Source organism: Microtus oregoni, unplaced genomic scaffold, assembly GCF_018167655.1.
Source record: "Microtus oregoni isolate MIOR12 unplaced genomic scaffold, Mior012 000005F_ref0000423, whole genome shotgun sequence".
In the NCBI taxonomy this organism is placed as follows: domain Eukaryota; kingdom Metazoa; phylum Chordata; class Mammalia; order Rodentia; family Cricetidae; genus Microtus; species Microtus oregoni.
Window position 1 is genome coordinate 31,479,230 of NW_024543064.1, and position 7,598 is coordinate 31,486,827.

Consider the following 7,598-nt stretch of genomic DNA (forward strand, 5'->3'; position numbering starts at 1 on the left):
GCTGTCGTTGCAAGGGGTGGGCTATTGAGGCTGCAGGAGGAGGCCTTCCTCTGCTGCAGATGCAAGGACAGAGTGACTGCCACAAAGGGCCTCTCAGACTATGAAGTGCCTGCCTCTCCAGCTTATGTTTCTAGAGAGGAGCTGCTCCATGCAAAGCCATCGGAAGGGAGCCAGAGGCTGTCCTGAACACTCAGCGTTCTCCACCCATGCATGCCCAGAGTGAAACAGGAAGGAGACCATATCTAAGCTGTCTCCAGAAACACAAGCCTCTGTGGCTAGATCCTTACGTGGGATTCTGCCAGGAGAGCATTCCAGGTAAGCTTCTCTAGCCAGGGGATTCAAAAGAAATGAACTGTCCCTGACAGCTTGTGCTCACTCACCAAGAAGAGCCAAGCCCCACCCCCACAGCCCCATGCCTAATTTACCTAGCCTATTCCTATTACAGTCAGGCCCTCGTGGCTCGTCTAACTGTGGCATGTTCCCTCATTGGCTTTCCTCTAGGGAGACTGAAGAATCCAAAACTACTATCTCCTTGACTGCCCAAGCAGAGGACTAGAAGCTTTTTACTCTCTATCCACATTTAAGAAAAGGGGGGAGGATAAAATAGTCTAGGGATGTAGCCCAATGGAAGAGCTTGTCTAGTATGTGCAAGACCTGTGGTTTGATCCCCAAGACCAGGAAAGCGAGAGGGGACATTTGGACATGGTATGAAGATCACAATTAGTCAGTAAGTGACAATCACTAAAGATGGACAGTATACAGACAGGATTTACACTATGTTCTCAACTTTTATATGTTTAACATTTTCTATAATTAAAAATGGTTGTGAAGGGGAAGTGGGGAGAGGACAAATCAACCTGAAAACAAACTAATGCTGCTGGCTGTCTTCTCTGGGCAATCCAGAAAGTACACGGGCCTTCAGGTCCACAGCCTTTCACAAGGCCATGCACTGCCACAGGAGAGACTGTATCTTCCAAGCACCACACTCGATGTCTTCAACAAGACAAGCTTTGAAAACTCGCCTAGAACTTTAAAAGCTCGTTCTGATGGGACCCAGCAGCTCTTCCCAGCATATAAACCCGAATGCCTCCACAAATCATCCCCCCCTCCCAGCCTCTTGCTGCTGCAAGGGCCTCCACTTCCTGTTCCAAACTACAGAGTTGAGCAATCAAGCTATTGAGAGAGCTCCCCGGTGGCAGCTCACTTAGCTGGGTCTCCTTCTGGATTTCAGATGTGACACTCCAAAGAGGGAAAGAAACACTTTGTTTTCTTCCCCTTCCTCTTCCCTTAACCTCAGCTTGCTCCTGATGAGAATCTGCATAATCACATATCGTGATGTTCTCCACCTTTAAGACTATGACATGTTGGGCTGCATGGTTCTTCGTGGTGGGGAAAACATGGTGCTGTGTGTCCTAGAATGTTCAGCAGCATCTCTGGTCTCTACCCACTAACTGCCAGGAGGCATATAGACCATTCCTAGCTGTAACAGCCAACCATGTATCTGGATATTACCAAATGGGGGAGGGGGAGGGACAAAATCAGAAGTTGTGGACAAACACCAGTCTAACCGAGATTGAAAAAGCAAGACCGAAGTCTTTGAGCAGAGAGAGAGAGGGGAAGGAGGGGGGACAGAAAGAGAGATTTATACTGTTTGTTCCCACATAATTAGACAATATATTTCAACATATGAATTTATAAATATGAAGATTTAAGAAACATTGCATTCTAAGCCAGAAATATGTAAAGTACCAAGAGAAAAGTGAACTCAGCATTCCCAACTGTATCCTCTGTCTTTGTGGTTTCCTGTGCAAATCTCATTTGCTTCCCCCACATTATCCTGTTTTCCAGTCAGTGTGGTCATCCAAACATCTCACCCAGCCTCGTGGAGCACCACACAATCTGAGTTTCAGCTGGAAAGACAAGCTCCCCGGCGGCTTTCCCAGCACAGGCCATGACGCACACCGGCTCTCCAGCACAGGTTTAAGAGGGTCGCTGGAGGACAGAGTCCCCACAAGAACATTCTCCAACCAAATCAGGAAAAAAAAAATTGCCAATGTGTTCTAATGGTTCCACTTCAAAACAGTCATATCTCTACTCCTTCTCTGGGCAATAACATCAAAATAATAATAATAATAATAATAATAATAATAATAATAATAGCCTTTACACCCAGACTCTTCACGCCTACTTCCTCCGTCATTAAATGGGGTAGTGAGACCGTTGCTCTGGTTCAGGGCCTACTCTCTGCCACCTCCACACTTCAGAGGCTAGAATAACCAGTATTGGCTTAGCCAAGAAGTACAACAGCCAGCCAGCATCAGAGACAGCAGCCCCCACGGGGGATACCAAGGTTTCTTCACTACACAGAGGGAGTTTCCCACTCAAACTAAGTGGTACCCTCCCTTCACGTGAAGAAAGAAACATATCTTCTGTAGAGGCTTTTCATTAGCCTCACCCCAACACATAGCTTTGGGGATACACATGCAGAATGGCTTCTGGAACTTGTCAACTCCATCAGTGGATCTGGCAAGCCTGTCCTCTCGTATTCCTGATGTTATGGGCAGGCAGTCGCTGTGTGCATGGCTTGTCATCTGGGGTCTATTTCTTCTAGATCCACCCTATGCCACCGTATGTCTCATCCTAGATTACCACATCCTGGATTCTAGCCTTGGCTTCCTAATGTCTCCCTGGCTTAGCATCTCTCCTCTAATCCCCTTTTCATTTACACTGACAACAGAGTGTCTTTCAAGAGCACAAACCACAATTTCCCATCCCTCAAACTAGAACAGGCAGACAGGCACGCAGGCAGGCAGGCAGGCAGGCAGACAGGCAGACAGACAGACAGACAGAGATAGAGACATCACTCTATATCTTTCTATCACTCTTTTGTGGCACTGGAAACTTAGCTTGGCTCCTCGTGCACGTCAGGCAAGCATTCTATCACTAAGCTACATTCCCAGCCCTGGCCAAGAGCCCCAGGATTCACATGTCTGCACCCCAGTGGTCATGGCACACATCCTTGTTTTATGTGAACATCTGAACTCCGGTCTTCATGTTTGCACACCAAGTACTTTGCCCACTAAGTCATCTCCCCAGCCTCCTAAATGGCTTTTAACATATCCTCCAAAACCTATATACCATGATTCTGGGAACCCACTGGTCTGTAGTTTAGGTCCTGGCATCATCTGTCTCCTGCAAAATGATGCCAATGCCAAGGGTTCCTCACAGATGCCTCTTACACAGTACCACACATGCTATCCCAAATCTATAGAATTAACTCTCTTCTGGCTTTACTGCTCTTTGGGTTATTATTATAAAAGTAACAACGTGGGCCAGTGTGATGGCTCTAAGGCAGTTGCACTGAGTCTCATGACCTACATTCAATGCCTAGGACCCATGTGGTGAAAGGTGAGAATCTTGTCCTCACTCTCTTCCACACACACACACAAAATAAGTAAATAAATATAATTTTTTTTAAAAAAAAACAATGCTTTACAAAGCGAAGCCTCTCTTCCACTGTATAGCCTTCCAGTTCTTGTTCCTCATCCACATACATATTAACCATTCGTACTGGATCTTCCGCTCGCTTAAGAAAGAGGACATTCAGGTCTGTGTGTACTAACTCATCGCTCCAGCTCCCAGGATTAAGGATAGCTAACTTATCTGCTTCCTTGACTGCTATCCCATGCGCGAAGCGATGGAAGGGAGGAAGATGATGTTTGGTCTCAAGATCATAGAATGGAGAACGTCATAAGAACTCCTACCCGAGGGGCTGGAGAGATGGCTCAGTGGTTAAGAGCACTGACTCTTCTTCCAGAGGTCCTGAGTTCAATTCCCAGCAACCACATGGTGGTTCACAACCATCTGTAATGAGATCTGGCGCCCTCCTCTGGCGTGCGGGCATATATGGAGGCAGAATGTTGCACATATAATAAATAAATAAATCTTTAAAAAAAAAAAAAAAGAACTCCTACCCGGGTGCTGATGCGATGCTGGGAAGTACCCACTTCCTCCCTGTGGTGCAGAATGGGACACTGTGTGAACAGCAAGGAGAAATCAATACCCGTGGAAATAGGAGTCTGGAGAGGCACGACCACACACTGGCTAGCCTTGGACTCTGAACTCAGGCTACCAGTGCTAGAATCTGTAACTTCATTGTCCGACCTGAATTAAACAACGGGCCTCAGACACCTTGTCTGAAATGTGGGGTACCAGTTGAACCTTCTCAGCAGGGAAATCATGGGGTTTACATAGACCACCACAGGTTATGTTTTAATAATAAAATATGCCATCAACATCAATGGGGCTTTAATAGACCCCTCTAAATATGTTTTTAAAAATCTTCGTTTTGATATAAGTCAGAAAAACAAAGCCAAATGATATTAGCTTAGAGTCTTGCCCAAAAAGGTATCAGTATGGAACATGGAACTCATATGATTTCTATCAAAAAATAAATCAAGTTTCATAGTGGCTGACACCATTTCTACTGGGACAAACAACCTCAGAAAGACCTTAGAGATCAAAACCACTGTAACACCTACTGCACCAAATATTAAAAAGAAAAATAACTTATGCCCCCTAGCAGTAATTATCTAAGTAACGTGGGTTGCAAATCTGTTAGAGAGATTTTTTTTTTGCTGTGACAATATTTCTAGTAAATTGCTGCTTCTAACACAGTCCTGGTGTTGCAAGGCTGGCATACTAATAGAAAGGTTATTATAGAAACACTATTAAAATGAATTAGGTATTATTAAAGATTCGGTACTACAACAGCGCCTGATTACAAAGGATTTCAAGGTCCACTGCTTAATGGGCAGATGAAAGTGTTAATTAAGCCTTTTTGAGAGGATGTCCCTAGGCGGGTCGGTAATAGTACAGGTAACAAGAGGTCTTCAGGCTGAAAGGGGAATCAGTTGTGCCTACCGTGTGGATACAACCCTCCTGGGAAGGCAGAGAGGGAGGAGGAAGAGGAGAGGTTTTCTGCTCAGGACGGGTAACCTGGTAGCAGACACGGGGCCAAACTTACTTGAACCTCTGTTTTTTGGTAGACTGCTTCCTCAGCGTCCATTTCCTCCTCTGCTTATGTTTAGAAAACTGGAGAGCTTTCCTTAGACCTTAGAGCCTCCATACATAGGGACAGCGTTGCACGGAGTACCTAAGCCCTCTGGAGCAACCAGAAGACTCCGGGGCTGTCCTTGGCCAAAAACCTCTCTTACCGCCAGTACTCTAAGCGGATTTTAAGGAGTTGCTAAAGGCACTGACCATTCATATCAGGGTCTATCTTGCTTTTCCCACCTTGTTAATTAACTAATCAGGCCTGGCAAGGCACCTCACAAACATGAGGTATTAGGAAAAAGCGAAGTAAAATCGCACACCGCGTCTAAATGTCAACGCTAAAACACGAGGAGGGGGCAGAGCGCTGAGACCCGGGCTAACGCGGAGACCCGCTCCCCGCAGCAGCCTCGGACCCCGCGCGGCTCTCTGCAGGACTTCTGGACCCGAGCCACGCGGGCCACCCAGGCCACGGCCGCGCTGCTGCCCAAGGCGCATCCCCGCGGCTCAGCCGCCCGCTCCCCGCGGCGCTCGGATGTCAACAAACTTTCCCCGCCTGGGGTTGCGCGGGGTCTCCAAGAACTGCCCGCCAGCGCAACGAGGGGACAGGTGTGAGAGCAAAGCCCCCACCCCGCATCCCCGCAAGCGTGCGGACAGTCAGGGTCCGAGGGGCGTCGTGGGGGAGGGGAGGCCGTGGACCCGCCCCCTGGGTGGCGCGGCGCTGACACGGCCCGCGGACAGCGGTCCCCAGAGACGCCACGGCGCAGCAGCTCGGCGGCCTTACCTGTGCAGGGCTGAGGCGGCTCCGGAGGCCCGGCGTGCGAGCAGCAGCGGCGGCGGGCGCCGACTGACAGCCCCAGGACCCGCCTCCAGCCCGCAACCACGCCCCCTCCACGGCCACGCCCCCCAGTTCTCGACCGGGGTCAAGCTCGGTCCACAGCGCGCCGAGGGCGGGGGCGCTCGCTTTCGATTGGCCTGGAGGACGCCAGCCCCGCCCACTCCCCGCCTCCTCGCTGGGGGTTGGGATGCCGCGCTTGCGCGGAAGCTCAGAGGGCAGAACACTAGCCAGTGCTGGCGGTCTTGGAGCTGAATGCTGCTTGCTTCTCTTCTTCCTCTGCTGGATTGGTTTTGAGCCCTCTACTACTGGAGAAGCAGTGAAGGAGTCTGCGTGAAGAGACCATCCCTGAGTAGAGGAGACCCTAAACCAGTCAGGCGAGGGACCCAGCTCCACACTTCGGATCCGCTCCATGGTCAGCAAGTGTCCCGGGGAAGCCAGGTTAGCGTGAGTGATAGGATCCTGCCAATCAGAGTGAGAAACGCTGAAGGAAATAGCCTCGCTCGCTCCCAGCACCTCCCAGGCTCCCTAGCTCAGTGTGTAAACAAGATCATGTGACACCCTACAAAAATCAATAGATACCCAGCAATTCTCTCCTAGATAGATGTTCAAGAGAATGTCTATACAAAACACTTAGATGCAGATGTTCCCAGCAGCACGTTAACAAGAAAAGGGGTTAACAAGAAAAGAACTGTGGGTTGATAAGGTGATCCTTAAGCAAATTTTGGTTTGTTCAAGTGCTTGATGATAAAAAGGATGAACCTTAAACGCATACCAGTCACAAAAGACTCCACTGGGTATGGTTCTGTTTGTGTGTAACGTCCAGAAGAGGCAAATCCATAGAGACACGAAACAGACTAGAGTTTTCCATGGGCAGAGAAGGGGAGATTGAGAGGGGACTACTAAATGGATAGAGTTTTTCTCATTATGGTTTGGAGCCTAAACACGCCCTGTATTGAAGGCTTGGTCCCCAGCTGATGGTGCTATTGGAAAGAGATGCAACCTTCAGTAGCTGGGCGTTACAGAAGAAAGTAAGGCCTCTGGGGACTTCCCTAAAGTGTATACTGGGACCTGTGCGGCTCATTCTCAGTCCTCTGCCTGCCATGATCAGTGGCCTCATAACAGACCCAAACCATGAGCCAAAAGAAAAATTTAGGTCTTTGAAGTTGTTTATCTCAAGTGTTATGGCAGCAGCAGAAAGGTCTTGTTATTTTTCTGTTGCTGTGGTAAGACACTATGACCAGGCAGCTTATAGAAGAGAGAGAGAGAGAATTTATTGGGGGCTTATGGTTCAGAAGGTGAGTCCATGACCACCAGGTAGGCCAATACCCTGATCCACAAGCACCAGACAGAGAGAGCTATTGGGAATGGCAGAGCTTTTGACACCTCAAAGCTTGCCCCCCAGTGACACACCTCCTCCAATAAAGCAACACCTCTTAATCCTTCCCAAATGGTCCGCTCACTGTGAACCAGGTATTCAGCTATAGGGCTGTTCTCATGCAACCCGCCACACTGACTAACACAGATTATTGGTAGTGAGGAGTGGGGCTTCATGATGTGGTTCAAAAGACATTGTAATTATTGTGAAAGAGTTTGGGGAAGTTTCAGGGAGCAGGAAAGTCTAGAATGTTGTCTTCGGTGGAGCTTAATGGGAAATTCTGGCAGGAACTTAAGAGACCACCATGCTATCAGGGGTGCAGACAGCAAAGGC

At 48.6% G+C, this 7,598-nt stretch overlaps 1 protein-coding gene across 2 annotated transcripts in view; it reads right to left on the minus strand.

Annotated features, from left to right (window-relative positions):
- Nucleotides 1-5,904, minus strand: part of Hivep3 (HIVEP zinc finger 3) — a 420,584-nt gene extending 414,680 nt beyond the window's left edge. For both annotated transcript variants that reach the window (XM_041651429.1, XM_041651423.1), the window contains exon 1: nucleotides 5,837-5,904. The gene's annotated coding sequence lies outside the window, so the exon portion shown is untranslated. The remainder of the gene's footprint in view (nucleotides 1-5,836) is intronic.
- Between the last annotated feature and the right edge of the window lie 1,694 nt (nucleotides 5,905-7,598).